A 17,388-nucleotide genomic window follows, 5' to 3' on the forward strand; every position below is an offset into this window, starting at 1 on the left:
ACAATGAGAAAACAGAGAAATTAAGGAAACAATACCATTCACCATTGCAACAAAAAGAATAAAATACTTAGGAGTATATCTACCTAAAGAAACAAAAGACCTATACATAGAAAACTATAAAACACTGATGAAAGAAATCAAAGAGGACACAAACAGATGGAGAACATTACCGTGTTCATGGATTGGAAGAATCAATATTGTCAAAATGGCTATTCTACCCAAAGCAGTCTATAGATTCAATGCAATCCCTATCAAGCTACCAACGGTATTTTTCACAGAACTAGACCAAATAATTTCACAATTTGTATGGAAATACAAAAAACCTCGAATAGCCAAAATAATCTTGAGAAAGAAGAATGGGAACTGGAGGAATCAACCTGCCTGACTTCAGACTCTACTACAAAGCCACAGTCATCAAGACAGTATGGTACTGGCACAAAGACAGAAATATAGATCAATGGAACAGAATAGAAAGCCCAGAGATAAATCCACGAACCTATGGACACCTTATCTTTGACAAAGGAGGCAAGGATATACAATGGAAAAAAGACAACCTCTTTAACAAGTGGTGCTGGGAAAACTGGTCAACCACTTGTAAAAGAATGAAACTAGAACACTTTCTAACACCATACACAAAAATAAACTCAAAATGGATTAAAGATCTAAATGTAAGACCAGAAACTATAAAACTCCTAGAGGAGAACATAGGCAAAACACTCTCCGACATAAATCACAGCAAGATCCTCTATGACCCACCTCCCAGAATATTGGAAATAAAAGCAAAACTAAACAAATGGGACCTAATGAAACTTAAAAGCTTTTGCACTACAAAGGAAACTATAAGTAAGGTGAAAAGACAGCCCTCAGATTGGGAGAAAATAATAGCAAATGAAGAAACAGACAAAGGATTAATCTCAAAAATATACAAGCAACTCCTGCAGCTCAATTCCAGAAAAATAAATGACCCAATCAAAAAATGGGCCAAAGAACTAAACAGACATTTCTCCAAAGAAGACATACAGATGGCTAACAAACACATGAAAAGATGCTCAACATCACTCATTATCAGAGAAATGCAAATCAAAACCACAATGAGGTACCATTACACGCCAGTCAGGATGGCTGCTATCCAAAAGTCTACAAGCAATAAATGCTGGAGAGGGTGTGGAGAAAAGGGAACCCTCTTACACTGTTGGTGGGAATGCAAACTAGTACAGCCACTATGGAGAACAGTGTGGAGATTTCTTAAAAACTGGAAATAGAACTGCCATATGACCCAGCAATCCCACTTCTGGGCATACACACTGAGGAAACCAGATCTGAAAGAGACACGTGCACCCCAATGTTCATCGCAGCACTGTTTATAATAGCCAGGACATGGAAGCAACCTAGATGCCCATCAGCAGATGAATGGATAAGGAAGCTGTGGTACATATACACCATGGAATATTACTCAGCCATTAAAAAGAATTCATTTGAACCAGTCCTAATGAGATGGATGAAGCTGGAGCCCATTATACAGAGTGAAGTAAGCCAGAAAGATAAAGAACATTACAGCATACTAACACATATATATGGAATTTAGAAAGGTGATAACGATAACCCTATATGCAAAACAGAAAAAGAGACACAGAAATACAGAACAGACTTTTGAACTTTGTGGGAGAATGTGAGGGTGGGATATTTCAAAAGAACAGCATGTATACTATCTATGGTGAAACAGATCACCAGCCCAGGTGGGATGCATGAGACAAGTGCTCCGGCCTGGTGCACTGGGAAGACCCAGAGGAATCGGGTGGAGAGGGAGGTGGGAGGGGGGATCGGGATTGGGAATACATGTAAATCCATGGCTGATTCATATCAATGTATGACAAAACCCACTGGAAAAAAAAATAATAATAAAATAGTAAATTCAGCTAAAAAAAAAAAAAAAAAGAAAAAAAAAGAAAATAAAAACAGTGCTTAGAAAAATTTAAACAAAGGAAAGAAAAGCAAGATCTTCCTGACCCAGGGATCAAACCTGGGTCTCCTGCAATGCAAGCACATTCTTCCCCATCTGAGCCACCAGGGAAACCCCAGATCTTGGAAAATCCCTGGCATATTGTAGACCTTCCATGAATCCTTTTTTTTTTTTTTTTTTTAAGTCTTTATTGAATTTGTTACAATACTGCTTCTGTTTTTTTTTTTTTTCCTCCAATGTTTTGTTTTTGGCCACGATTTTGGTTTAAGATCCTAGATCAGGGATCGAACCTGCACTGGAAGGTGAAGTCTTGACCACTGGACTGCTAGGGATGTCTGTGAATACTTATTTTTAAAGGAAGTCCTCACAATCACTTCTTTTTGAGTTATACTCCAGCAAGTGTGTTAGTAGATTTTTGTTTTGGAGGACAGCCTAGTAGAATGAGATGCAGTAGGGACAGGACACAGTTCTTGGGTAATCCTAGCTTTGGTCCTAACCAGTTGTTAGGAACTTGGATGGGTCCCACGATCACTCTGGGTCTTGGGTCTAATAAAGGAACTGGACTGGACCAATTGCATTTGACCAGTTAAATCAGCATTTCTTGGGAGTATCACCTGAGTATCAGTATTTTTCAAGAGTTCCCTAGGGGTAAGGTATAGCCAGGGGCCAGATAATCCATAAAACAGGGCTTATCACATGGTAACGTGCACTCAAATCACCTGGCAATCACCTGGGATCTCGTTAAAAGGCAGCATCTGATTTGCCAGGCCAGGGTGCGGTCTGGGACTCTGGCATTCTAACGAGCTTCCAGGGGAAATCAAGTTTGAGTGACAAGGCCTTGGAGTTGCTTCCAGCTCTATGACTCCACCGTGTCTATGAAGAGTGAATGTCCCTTTATTAAATCCTCAGAAAAATATCAGCTGTCACTTGACTGGCACCTCCATTTGAGCTGAGTTTATAGGAAGTGCCCAGCAGCTGCCCCTGTGGAATTCAGTGGCTGTTTAAATGGGTTTTGCCTTTTTTCTTTCATTTATTTTTTTTAATTGGAGTATAATTGTTTTACAATGTTGTGATAGCTTCTGCAGTACAACAACATGAATCAGCTGTAAGTGTAAATACATTCTCTCTCTGGAGCCTCCCTCCCACCCCTCTAGGTCATCACAGAGCACCAGGCTGAGCCCCCTGTGCTTACAGCCGCTTCCCACCAGCTAGCTGTTTTACCCACGGGTTTCCCTGGTGGCCCAGAGGTAAAGAACCTGCCTTCCAATGCAGGAGATGTGGGTTCGATCCCTGGGTCAGGAAGATCCCCTGGAGAAGGAAATGGCAACCCACTCCAGTATTCCTGCCTGCAGAATCCCATGGACAGATGAGCCTGGTGGGCTACAGTCCATGTGGTTGCAAAAGAGTCAGACATGACTTGACGACTGAACAGCGAGTGTAAACATGTCACTCCTAATCTCCCAATTCCTCTCACCCTCTCGTCCCCCAACTGTGTCCACAAGTCCGTTCCCTGCGTCTGCATCTCTATTCCTACCCTGCAGGTAGGTTCATCAGTGCCATTTTTCTAGATTCCATGCATGTGCATTAATACACGGTATTTGTTTTTCTCTTTCTGACTTCCTTCACTCTGTATGACAGACTCTAGGTTCATCCACATCACTATCATTGACCCAATTTCATTCCTTTTTATGGCTGAGTTGGTTTTGCTTTTTTAAAAAACTGGTTGCTCGACCCAGGCAGGAGGAAATGGTGCAAAACCAGACCAGAGAGCTTCTCTCCCAGAAGCAGCCTAGGAGACTGTGGTCAGGGAAGGAGCCGTTCACAATGGGATTGCTTCTCTTTGCCTGCCGCTCTGTTGTCGGCACCTTGGTGCCTGCTGTCTCCCGCTTGGTCATCTTCCCCGGCACAGCTCCCTTGCTCCCGTATCACCTGGCACCTGGGGGGAGAGCCGGCCCAGCTATTGGCAGCAGACAGGAAAGTGGGGAGCTGGCACGGTGCCCGGGGGAGCAGCCCCTTGCTGGGGGAGGGGTAGGCAGGAGTGGCAAGGAAGAAGCGTCCCACAGCTGGGCAGCGGCCCAGGGAACCAGGAATGACAGGCCAGAAAGGGGGCGGCCACAGAGTGACCAGAACCTCAGGCTCCCGCAGCTTGGTGGGTGACCGGAGCCGCTGGCATGGTGGCCTGGTCCTATGGCTCCCACAGGAGGCCTTTTACCAGTCCCTATCTTCACACCCCCTCAAACAGCACAGCCCCTAAAGGACCCGCAGACTGACCACCAAGAAGCCAGCATGATTCAAATCCCTCCCCTGAAACTCAGACGGCTGTCCGGGGAATGGCTCTGTGGGGAGGAAATATCGAACCGACAAAGACAGAGGAACAGGAGAAACCCATACAAAGCTGATTGAATTCGTACGTGTATGTGGAGCCTTCACAAAAGAAAGAAGACCCAGAGAAGTGAGCAGAACAGGGAGCTCTTATACCGGGCAGACGCAGAAATGATAAATTGGTGTGAAGGACTGACAAGCAGAAGGTCTGAGCTGTGGGCAGTAAATGGTGAGGTGGTCACAGAGAGATAAACGCGACTTTAACAAGGTTTGTTTGTACAGAGTTCTTGCCCCAGTTTCCCCGTCTCTGGTGATAAGAAGGCCTTCTCTCCTCCGGATACAGGGAATGCACCTTTCACAGGGGAGTTTTATTAATAGGACCTGTTTCCGGGAAGAATGGTGATGGGGGGAGGTCAGAATGATCTTTCTGCTTTTTCTGTCTTTAAAAATTCCTTCAATTTAAGATCTTTCATATGCCAAGGTATCAAATTTGGGGGTGGCGCATCCTACATGCCATCAGCTCCTCCCCCTCCCCTCAGATGAAGATTCGGTAAAGAACACAGCAAATGCACCATATGCATTGTGTAATTCATCCCACAGAGCTCACTGTCCTGGGTGCTGGGGCTACAGCAGGGAACAGATCAGACAAGTTTCTGCAGCCATGGAACCTACCTTCCAGTTGGGGGGAAACTCTGACAAACAAAAATTTAAATAAATATATATCAGGACTGGAAATAACCCCAGGTGTCCAAGCACGAGAAAACAAATTCCGAGAGATCTGAACCATGAAACTCGGGAACATTGCTCAGCCGTAAAAGGAGGGAACCACTGATACACCAAATGACAGATGATTCTTGAAATAATTACGTGGCGTGAAAGAAGCCAGATACAAAAGAGTACATGCTCCACGATCTCAATTAATTATAAAAATTCTAGAAAAGGTAAGCGAGTCTCCAGTGACCAAAGCTTGTTGTGTGAGGATGGGGGGGGGGGTGGGCACAAAGAGAGCCAGAAAGTGGGGATGCAAAGGGGCAGGCAGAGGTCCTTTAGGAGAATAAATGTGTCCATCCTCTTGATGGTGGTGATGGTTCCATGGCTGCGTGCGTGTGTCAAAATGCACCAAACTCAACACTTCAAATGTGAAGAGCTCACTGTATGTCTATTACACCTATGCAAAGCTGATAAATTGTGCGTGTGTGTGTGCCCGCCCATACGTACATACATTACATCACGTGCTACGTGAAGACTGAAGCAAGATCAGGAAGGCAGGACATGCTGGGGGCAGGTGGTGCTATTTTAGACAGCGGGTCAGAGGTCTCGGGTGATTTTGAGCAGAAACCTGAAGGCAGTAAGAGAACTAGCCATGGGGTTATCTGGGGAGAGAATATTCCAGAAGAAGAAAGAGCAAGGACAAGGGTCTTGTGGGAGCACCCTAGACCTGAGTGACACTGGAGCTCAGGGATGGCCCAGAATTTAGTTGATGTTAAAGCTCTGAACCAAATCATTGCCCCAAGCTTCACATACAGTCTTGCATCTGTTCTGCCTACCTGGGGAGAGTCCATGCCTTTGGCCTGGCTTCTTAACACTTATATAAGCCCTGGTCATTCTAAACTAGCTCTGGAATCACACTAAGATTCTCATTCAAGAATTCCAAGGGCTTCCCTGGTGGCTCAGTGGTAGAGAATCCGCCTGCCAATGCAAGAGACACAGGTTCAATCCCTGATCCAGGAAGATCCCACATGCCAAGGAGCAACTAAGCTCACGCACCACAAGTACTGGCCTGCGCTCTAGAGCCTCTGCTCTGCAACGAGAAAATCCACCGCAGTGAGAAGCCTGAGCACCACAACGGGAGAGCAGGCCTATAGCAGCCCCACTCGCCATAGACAGAGAGAAGTCCGTGCAGCAACGAAGACCCAGCACGGCCAAAAATAAATACATAAAATTATTAAAAAAAAAAAAAAGAATTCCAAGATCTGTTTGGCCCCATCTTCTCTGAAATGGGAGGGTAACCGAATCCCACTTTCACATGCTTATGACTAAGAGTGACTAACAGTATCTAACAAAACACAGAAAACCCTGAAAAAAGTGAGCATTTACCTGGCACTTCCTAAGTACCAGACACTGTTCTAAAAACCTTCTCTGTATTATCTCAGGTCATCTTCCCTCAGCCTTGCAAGGTAGATACTATTATTATTCCCACTTTACCCTTTATAGATACATACATGCTCAATCAAGAAGTAGGGCTAACAGTTGAATCTGGGAGGTTATGACTCTGAAGCCAGCCCTTGTTAAGTACCCATTCATGGCCTTGCAGAGTGCTGCAAATCTCTGATTCTTAACCAGTGGTCCCACATATACCCCTACTGGCCTGGTCCAGGCCTGACCCTGTGCATGGCTGGGACACCTTCCAAATTTGGAGCAGTGCTATAGACTGAATTGTGTCCCTTTCAAATGTATATGTTAAAGCCCTAACTCCCAATATGATGGTGCTTGGTAACAGGGCTTTTGAGAGGTGATTAAGTTTAGGTGATGTTGTAAGGGTGGGGCCCTTGTAACAGGATTAGTGCCTTCACATGAAGAGACAGCAGAGAGCCTGTCCTCCCCCAACCACTTTCTCTCTCTCTTTCTGCCATGTGAGGAGACAGCAAGAAGGCAGCCATCAGCAAGCCTAGGAGAGGGTCCTCACCAGAACCCCACCCTGCTGGCACCCTGATCTCAAGCCTCTGGAACCATGAGAAATAAACTGCTATTGATTAAGCCTCCCAGTCTGTGGTATTTTTGAGCTCATACAGACAAGGTCAACAGAACATGCCAGATCCAAACACCTTTCATATATCAAGTTCATTCCTAGGTTCAAGGGTGGCTCAGGTGTGGTCTGGAAGGGGTCCTGGGAGGGCCCAGAGCATCAGGCTTCCCCACCCACATGCGTGGGACTCAGCCTGAGGCCTGGGCTGATGGCTCAGGAGTTGAGAGGTTGAAGGTGCTGGGATTGGTCCAGCCTTATAGGATTCAGAGAAAGTGAACCGTGCCTGCATTTTGGAGAAGGCAAGCCAGGCAGTCAGAAGTGATGGAGTCTGAGGCAGGGATCCAAGGCAAGCACAGAATTCTAAGACAGTGAAAGGTAGAGGGTTGTGGGGAGGGAAGGAGAGGCTTCCAGGGGTGATGAAGCAAAAGTGAAGGTAAATTTCATGGGAGACCTTTGGCAGGGAGAAAACAGGGCTGGGCTGGTCAGAACAGAAATACCCAACCAAATAGTTCCCAACCAAACTATGTTCTTTGTCCCGTCCCTCCCTGCATCTCCCCTCAGGGCTGAAGCAAAACCCTTCTGGGACTCACAAGACCTGATTCAGTTTCAGTTGCCCTAACTCGCTGTCAAGTAACTTAAAAAAAAATTTTTTTTTTATATTATTTATTTATTTGGCTGTGCTGGGTCTAAGTTGTAGCACGCAGGATCTTCAATCTTCAGTAAGGCATGCAAAGATCTTTACTGCACGTGGGATCTTTTTTTAGTTGCAGTATGTGGAATTTTAGTTCTGGTTCCCTGACCAGGCATGGAACCTGGACCCCCTGCTTTACAAGGCAGTCAGCCCGTGGACCACCAGGGATGCCCCTCAGGTAATGTCTCCATGAGGTTCACCTTGAAAGAGGACATCAACGTTGGTCAGGTGATCGCTAGTGCTGGAATTTCTGTATCAGCCAGATTCTCCATCTTTTTTTTTTTAATTTTTTTATTAGTTGGAGGCTAATTACTTCACAACATTTCAGTGGGTTTTGTCATACATTGATATGAATCAGCCATAGATTTACACTTATTCCCCATCCCGATCCCCCCTCCCACCTCCCTCTCCACCCGATTCCTCTGGGTCTTCCCAGTGCACCAGGCCGGAGCACTTGTCTCATGCATCCCACCTGGGCTGGTGATCTGTTTCACCATAGATAGTATACATGCTGTTCTTTTGAAACATCCCACCCTCACCTTCTCCCACAGAGTTCAAAAGTCTGTTCTGTATTTCTGTGTCTCTTTTTCTGTTTTGCATATAGGGTTATCGTTACCATCTTTCTAAATTCCATATATATGTGTTAGTATGCTGTAATGTTCTTTATCTTTCTGGCTTACTTCACTCTGTATAAGGGGCTCCAGTTTCATCCATCTCATTAGGACTGGTTCAAATGAATTCTTTTTGACGGCTGAGTAAAATTCCATGGTGTATATGTACCACAGCTTCCTTATCCATTCTCAAAAATATACAAGCAACTCCTGCAGCTCAATTCCAGAAAAATAAATGACCCAATCAAAAAGTGGGCCAAAGAACTAAACAGACATTTCTCCAAAGAAGACATACAGATGGCTAACAAACACATGAAAAGATGCTCAACATCACTCATTATTAGAGAAATGCAAATCAAAACCACAATGAGGTACCATTACACACCAGTCAGGATGGCTGCTATCCAAAAGTCTACAAGCAATAAATGCTGGAGAGGCTGTGGAGAAAAGGGAACCCTCTTACACTGTTGGTGGGAATGCAAACTAGTACAGCCACTATGGAAAACAGATTCTCCATCTTTCCAACTCTCAGAAATTCACCCCATGATTCTGGGATTACAAAGAAAGAGTGAACCCCAGTTGGCCCATGAACTTCCCTCGTGTTACTGATCTTCTCCAAGTTCCCAGAAGGTGTCAATGGAGGGGCCCTTCCAGAGCCATTCAGCGCGTGCCCAGTTTCCAGGGCACCTTCCTCTGGCTGTCCCACCATCTGGGGAGGGACTCTTGGACTGGTCTGTTACTGAGAGCTGTGGATCTTCCCTGAGAGCCAGCACCGTGGTGGGAGCAACCACCCAAGTCCTGTCCCAGGAAAGGGTGAGCGAACACATAAGAAAAGTTGAGCATCCAGTGGCGTGGCCCTGTCACCATCCACTCCGCTGAATCACTCACCTCCGAAGTTAAAACCGGAAAGTGAAGTCGGGCAGCAGATTATCAGCACGGCCTTATCGTCCCGGGGACCAAATCGGTGCTTCTCATCAGACCCTTGAGGCTCACTTAAATGTTTCTGGCAGTGGTCGGAGGAACAGCCACGAAGCACAGCGGCTGAATTCATTCAGGAAGAATGCTGCAGGAGCCCGCCCTGGCTCCATGCTTGGACACAGGGCCTTCCTGGTGCTGGAAGCCCTAGCACTCATCTTTAAGACTTGTGACACCTACTTAAGCTCACGGGAACACAAAGTTCACAAAATGCTTTCCAATCTCGGATGAAATGCCTTTCCCTCTTAGCCAAATTGTAACAAGGTTCAGTCATCTTTATTTCCACCGGATGAGTCCTTGATCAAACACGTTAATTACATTTTCTGCTCCAAGAGGGAAACAGCAGAGGGGGGAAATGCTGCCAAACTAAGCTGCCTTTCTTACCTCTAAATTGCCCTGTTTTTAATCAGTTCCAAAATTATAGTTCGACGTCCGCCTGCCAATGCAGGAGACACAGGAGGTGCGGGTTCAATCCCTGGGTCAGGAAGATCCCCTGGAGGAGGAACTGGCAACCCACTCCAATATTCTTGCCTGAAAAATCCCACGGACAGAGGAGTCTGGCAGCCTACATTCCAAAGGGTAGCAAAGAGTCAGACACGATTGAGCATGAGCATGGCTTGGCAGGTTGGGGAACGTGTTCAAACTGCACAAAGTAACAATTATTTAAAGAGTATTCTAAATTCTTGGCATGTGTTGATTTAATCCCTGGGTCAACCCTATAAAGCAGATACTATCTTTACCCCTATTTTATAAGTGAGGAAATGGTGACCCAGAGAGCTTAAGTAACTTGCCCAAAATGATATGGCTTGTAAAAGGCAGATATGGGATTTAAATCCGTATTCAGTTTTGGATTCAAATCCTTGCTTTCAGTGGTGGATACAATCTCCTGTCCTTTGTAAGTGAAGGTGATGGTGACCCTTCTACCTTTAGCAGGATGTGTGCCTTGAGGTGTTTCTTCCTAGAATAAAGATATTTGCATTTTTTAATTAAATATTTTATTATTTTTGGCTGCCTCGAGTCTTAGTTTTCAGCATGCAGGGTCTTTCCTCGTGGAGCGTACGCTTCTCTCTAGCTGTGGTGCAGACTCTGGGGTGTGCGGGCTCAGTAGCTATGGCGCGTGGGCTCAGGTGCCCGAGGCATGTGGGATCTTAGTTCCCCAACCAGGGCTCCAAGCCAGGTCCTCTCTATTGGAAGATGGATTCTTAACCACTGGACCACCAGGGAAGTCCCCGGAGTGGAGGTATTCTTCACTGACTGACCTCTTCTCATTTGCCCAGCCTCATTCACAACCAACAACTCATGTTTCTGAGATGTCTGAGAAAGAATTTGGGTTTCCCTGGGTATAGAGATAGGCTGAGGACCCCTTGAAGGCCAAAGTTAGTCTCAGACAACAAGCACTTATGAACAACCCTCTGCCAGCTACAAACCAGAGTGGCTTCAGGAATTTAACAGTGTCCTAAGGCTCCTAGCATCTGTCCATCTAGGCATGAGGAAAAACTGAGAAGACCCAGACTTCACTGAAGTCATAGATACCACCTTTTAAAAACCATCCAAACAGGGTTTACAGGGTTTTACTCTATCAATATATATGATAGAAACAGCTTCAATCCTGTGATTAGGTTATAGCTCTCCTGCTCCATTTTCTTCTTGTCTTTGAAAATTCTCAACTGACTCTAACACTTTCAAAACTATGCATATAAAATTATTCTGGCTCTAAACACACTTGGCTAGGACAAAGTAATTCTTTCAGATTAATTCTGGGAATACAAGACTTTCAGGGAGTGTTAACTGCTAACTAAAAACAACTAAATTTGTTGCAGTGACCTGTACACTCCACTGATCATTTTGCATAAATCATCTCAATACATCATCACAAACACCCATTTTACAGATGAAGAAACTGAAGCTCAAAGAAGTTAACTGACTTGCTTAAGGTTACATAAATCACAAGCAGCAAAACTTATTATTAAACTCCTGCCCGCCAAGACAGGAGAAATAATGAGATGTGGGTTTGATTCCTGGGTCAGGAAGATCCCCTGCAAGATGGCATGGCAAACCACTCCAGTATTCTTGCCTGGAGAATCCCATGGACAGAGGAACCTAGTGGGCTGAAGTCCACAGGGTCACAAAGAGTTGGACACGACTGCAGCGACATATCATGAGATAGAGTAGACGACAAAATGTGGCCACTGGTTCCTTTCACTCGGTTTTGTACACCCTGCTGCAACGTGACATTTCTACTCTACTGTTCAAGAAGTGGCATTTCTCTTCCTGCCTCTTGACTCTGGTCTGGCCCCATAACTTGCTTTGGCCCAGAGAACGTGGAGGGGGTGGTGTTGGGATGGAGCTCAACAGGAACGTTTCCTGGAGCTTTCTCCATGTTGCTCCCCTGAGACCCACGTATAGGAAGCCAGTTCTAACCAATTGGAGGATCAGAGAGAGTCCAGCATGAACTGCCAGACCTCCTGGTGAAGCCACCTTGGACCTCCCAGCCCAGCCAAGCCTCAGACTGACTCAAGTCCATGAGTGAGCACGAGTGAGCCAGGCAGTATCCACCACTGCCAGCCCACAGAGTTGGGAGAATGAACCAGCTGCTGCTGCTTCAGGGCGCTCTGTTTTGGGGTGGTTGATGACACCATTTCTCAGCGTCAGCACTACTGGCATTATAGAATGGGTGGTATTTCGTTGTGGGGCATCGCCCTGAGCAATATCCAACGTCCAGCAGAATCCTTGGCCTCTATTCGCCAGATGCTGGAAGCACCCCTTCCAAGCCATGACAATCAAAAACACCTCCAGACATGGCCAGATGTTCCCTGGTGTCAAAACACATAAGTGACTCAGGAAACCCTCAGATGGAATTTTTTCCCTTCAAAATCTTGAGCAATCAATGCCCAGCTTGGGGCAGCGTTGGAAAACGTTCTTTGCCCCTGGACCCACTGATGCCTCCCAGGTGGCCTGGATGGAGTCAGCTGGTATCTTGGGAACAGCACTCTGGTTATCAGGGGAAAAAATGGTCAGTCCTATACTAAGTAGGTGAGGGGCAGCATTTTTTAAAGAATGCTCAGACACATCACATATTAGTGTTCTAGAGTGGACAAAACAAACAGCCTCACAGAGAGCAGCACAAAACAACAAAAATGTGCTCCTTCACTGTTCTGGCGGCCGGGAAGTCCAAAATCATGGTGTCAGCAGGGCCACGCCGAAGGGAGGTCCCTCTGAAGGCTCGGGAAGAATCTCTCCTTGCCCCTCGCCCTCGGGGAGCTGCGGGTGGGCCTGGGCTTCTCCCTCCTCGCAGCGGCACCATGCCAGTCTCTGCCTGTCTTCACCCGGCCGTCTCCCTCTCTGTGTCTCTGCTTCCTCTCTGTATAAAGATACCAGTCAGAGCCCATATTCATCTAAGGATGATCTTATCTTAAATAATTACATCTGCAAAGACTCTATTTTTGGGCTTCCCTAGAGGCTCAGTGGTCATGAATCCATCTGCCAATGCAGGAGACACAGGTTCGATCCTCAGTCCAGGAAGATCCCACATGCCTCAGAGCAACCGGGCCCATGTGCCACAAATACTGAGCCTGCACCCTGGAGCCTATGCTCCGCAACAAAAGAAGCCACCGCAGTGAGGAGCCCAAACGCTGGAACCAGACAATAAAGCCAGCATGGCAACGAAGACCCAGCCTAGCTGAAAACAAATGAATAAATAAAGAGCCCTGAGCTCCTGGTATTGGGGCGGGGGGAAAGACTATTTCCAAACAAGGTCACACTCTGAGGTTCCAGGTGAACATGAATATGGGGGGCCCTATTCAACCCACACACATATGAACAGACTGCTTGTGGTGACTGCGGTTCTCCCGGCCACTGTCCCCACCAGGTCCTCTACAGGGTCCATCTCCAGACCAGCCAATGCCAGGGCTGAGCCGATGAGAGAGCGAGTGGGGCTGCTTCCTGTCCCTCTGACCAGGGGCTCCTGCCCTGGCCTCTGCCTCCCCTCCCTCCTGCTTCACTCTTAACCTAGACTCGCCCTCATCACTGCTGGATGGGACCATGACCAACCAAAGAGGCCTCCACACTGCAGAGACGAGCGTCTCTCTCTAGGTGTAAGTTCCTAGGCACATTTTCATCTGTTGCTTCACAGCTTGTCTTTAAACTCCATTCATAAGAGACCACAGTTCCCAGTTTGTATGTATATTGCTACTTGCTTTCATGATGAGGTAGAAACCATCTAATTGCACTTTCTTCCCCTCCTCCCAACTGCTACATCTTTATTTTTAAAGATCTTTTGAAGTCCATTCTTAAAGTCCTTACTGAATTGGTTACAATACTGCTTCTGTTCCATATTTTGGTTTTTTGGCCACGAGGCATGTGGGTGGGATCTTCGTTCCCCATCCAGGGATCAAAACCACACCCCTTGCATTAGAAGGCAAACTCTTAACCACTGGACCACCAGGGAAGTCCCAACCCCTATATCTCAAGGGGTGGAAAATGCTTTCATGCTACAGGGCAAGCTATACTGCTATTATTGATGCTTCTCTCTCTCAGAACAATTTCTTGGCTTTCCATGTCTTTTGTCTGCCAAGCACTTGACCTGCGGTAATGGAAAGGTCACAACAGCACTGATCAATCTCTCCAGATAGCCTTATTTGCCATAAATACACAGTTTCACAGGATTAGAGTGATACGAGGAGAATGCAGGAAGAATGTGAGGAGAAGTGCTACCGAGCTGAGGAAAGAGGGAAGATGAGAATGTGGATAAACATGGCAGCAGGGCCCGTAGCCTCACAGCAGAAGTGCAGATGGGACATTAAGCCAGGAAAAGCCCTTGGGAAACACAGAAACAAATATCTAAGAACTCAGATTTAATGACTGAAAGACTAAACTCAGGTAGGTAAAGTATTTTTCTTTGGGAAACTAAAAGCTAATCTGGCGATTAATGGTACATTGATAATGGCAAAAAAAAATTCAAGATTAATATGGTTATTAACAACTAACTTTCAGTCTTTGAAAGACATTTGCACAAAATCCTATTCATTTTCCTAACCTACACTTCATATATGGATAGAAGTCAAACTACTTTACAGATGCATGTTTTCAGATTAAAGCATTTTGAATCTTGGACAACATATTGGAATCACCTGGACTGGGGATTGACTTTGTCAAGAGTGAAGGACGAGTGTTAGTGGGTTTATTGCCCTGCTCATGGGCAGTTACAGCTCAGAACTCCAAGTGTAGGACACCAGATCTTTTAAAGATTATTAGTGTCCAACATGTTTACCACTAACTGGGGGGGAAAAAAAGGAGCCACATCTATTATCATATTGCTGTTCAGTTGCTCGGTCGGGTCCAACTCTTGTGACCCCATGGGCTGCAGCATGCCAGGCCTCCCTGTCCTTCACCATCATGTTGCCCTACCATTATTCGTCTGCATTAGGACCAAATACTGTTCCCTGAAGCGGGGCTACCTTTCAAATGGCAGGAACTTGGAAAGAGTGCATTCAGTCACATTAAACTTTTCATTTTTAGAGTGAATCACTGCCCTGCTGAACTTCAGAGAATGAGAGCCCCTGACCTTTACACAGTGCTAACTCCCTTGCTAAGTTCCTCTTTCCTATGTTGTGTCTCTCCCATTGTAACCCACCCATCTGCCCCGGGTTTCACCGTGGCTACCCCTCAACTCCTAACACCCCACAAAATGTTTGGTTTGTCTATATTCCTCAGCGTGTACAAACAATAATTAGCAAATCTCAATTCCTAAATGGTATTCCATCAGTAAAAGGATACACATTGATCTTCTCTCCTGGTTATAAAGTGAGTATAAGGTTTTAGTTTAGTGTAAGACCCAAATTAATCAATCAAGAAATATGTATTGAGTGCTCAGAGGCACAAAGGTAGGAGTGGAATACATACGAAGTACAGTGTGTAGGCCCTCAAGGATCTTACTATCTAGACCAGGGGCTGGCAAACTATGGTCCACGGGCCAAATCTGGCCCCCAACTGCTTCTACAAATAAAGCTTTACTGGAACACAACCATGATCTTTTGGGGGATTTTGGGGGGTTTTTGTTTGTTTGTTTCATTTTTTGGGTCTATGGCTGCTTTGAGCACTATGATGGCAGAGTGATAGAGACTGTCTGGACTTCAAAGCCAGAAATATTTACTATCTGGCCCTTTATAGATAAAGTTTGCCAATGCTGATATAAGCAAACTAATAACCACAACCACAAATATCTATAGGATAGATACATAGATGTATTAATAGGAAACAGTGAGGGTTCCTGCCATCAGGAGGTGCACAGCCTACTGAGCAAGCATCAGTCCTGAGCAGGAAATAACTGCCAAACGGGAGGCCTGTGCAAAGGAGATGAGGACGTTTGAGGATGTCTGAGGCTGGACAGATCCAGGTGACAGAACTGCCCGGGAGTCAGACAGGCAGCGGGCTCCCCGGTGGCTCAGCAGGTCAAGAATCCGCCTGCAGTGCAGGAGACCCCGGTTTGGTCCTGGGGCAGGAAGACCCTCCTGAGAAGAGACAGGCTACCCACTCCAGTCACCTTGCCTGGAGAATCACCAGGGACAGAAGAGCCTGGCGGGCTCCAGTCCATGGGGTCGCAGAGAGTCGGACACGACTGGGAGACTAAGCACAGCACAGCACAGGGGATTCTACGCCGACCGGGGTGAAGAGGAGGGTGAGGAGAGCCTCGACAAAGTGGAACGAAGAGGCAGGAAGCCCGACCCGTGGCTGCGGGCCGGTGGTGGCCAGCGGGCTGCCTCCCAGTACTTGGATCATGAGGGGAAGGCGGCATGGTTTGTTCACCGCTTGTCTTTCTCGATGGACTTGAGGTTTTTCGAGCAATGTTCATGCTGTTCACCTCGACTCAGGCATTAAGCTACATGCCTGCCATATAGTAGCTGCATGATGAATGTCATATAAAAATTAAATAATAAACGTGAGGCTTTCAAGGGCTAAGGTCTCTCTTGGTAAATGTCACGCTGCACTTGAAACTATGTGGCTTATTTTCAGGTATATCTTTTGATATTGATTTCTAACCTAATTCCATAGTGATAAGAGAACAGACTCTGTATGATTTCATTATCTTTGGACCATGAAATTTTTACACGTTACAAATTTACATTGTTTTATGTCCCTGGATATATTATTCCAGTGTCTCCTGGTTTATAGTCTATGGGAACTTGAATAGAATTTGTATCCTGCTGTTGTGTGAAAACTATAAAATCTTAATTATGTTGAATTGGTTCGTAGTGCTTTTCAGGTCTCCTATATCCTTCTATTTTTCTATCTGTTCATTCTATTAATTTTTGAGAGTTTGACATTGAAACTCCCAACTAAAAATCTTAAATTATCTACTTAAAAAAATAACTGTAATATACAAACTATATATAACTTTGTTCTGTATTTTCCAAACCTCCTATAAATGTGTTATCATACTTTCATAATTTAGAAAAAAATTTTAAAGAAATATTAATTTTTTAAAAAACTAAATAATAAACAAATAAATGGATGTCTCAAATACCAGGTTAGATAGGCTGCAGGCCAGCTGAGTCAAGCATTTCAACCGTGGTAAAGTGACCTCTGACCTTACTTTGGAACAAAAGCAAAGATCAGAGATTAAGAAAGCTTTTATTGAGCAACTACTATATAACAAGCCTTTTACAAGCATTACATCATTTAATTCATTCAGCCACCCTTTGATGGATGAAAAAGCTGAGTTTCAGAGAGGTAAGGGAACTGGCCAAGATCACACAGCCCGAACACGGCAGAGCTGAAATGCAAACCCAAGCCTTCAGTTTGTTGTTTTCGGCTCCAAGGCTGCTGGCACACACCCATGCCCCTCAGCCATTTTCACACCACACTCCGCAGACCTCAGTCTCCTCAGAGCCACCGTGAGGGACATGAGACCCGTTTGGCTGCGCTGGGGAACCGGAGCCACCCAGCTTCAGCCAGAGGAGTTCTCCTTTTCTCCACCTCACATGCAACGCTTCCTGACTTCACCCCAAGCACACAGTTCTTGTGGGAACGAAAAAGAATGAGAAACCACGGTACCGGGCCACGCCACTTCCTCAAAGCAGGCCAG

The 17,388-nt window shown here is 45.8% G+C and overlaps 1 protein-coding gene and 1 long non-coding RNA gene across 8 annotated transcripts in view; one reads left to right on the plus strand and one right to left on the minus strand.

Moving 5' to 3' along the window:
- The window catches only part of ALPK2 (alpha kinase 2), a 139,108-nt gene that overhangs the window by 102,568 nt on the left and 19,152 nt on the right, over positions 1-17,388 (minus strand). The window contains exon 1 of one of the 3 annotated variants that reach the window (XM_043444043.1): positions 9,219-10,244. The exons of the other annotated variants lie outside the window; for them this stretch is intronic. The gene's annotated coding sequence lies outside the window, so the exon portion shown is untranslated. Of the gene's footprint in view, positions 1-9,218; positions 10,245-17,388 lie in introns of those variants that run through there. 3 annotated transcript variants of the gene reach the window in all.
- Positions 1-17,388, plus strand: part of LOC122425567 — an 82,036-nt gene that overhangs the window by 22,823 nt on the left and 41,825 nt on the right. The gene's annotated exons all lie outside the window — the stretch shown is intronic.

The sequence above is a fragment of the Cervus canadensis genome, chromosome 23 (assembly GCF_019320065.1).
Source record: "Cervus canadensis isolate Bull #8, Minnesota chromosome 23, ASM1932006v1, whole genome shotgun sequence".
Lineage (NCBI taxonomy): Eukaryota > Metazoa > Chordata > Mammalia > Artiodactyla > Cervidae > Cervus > Cervus canadensis.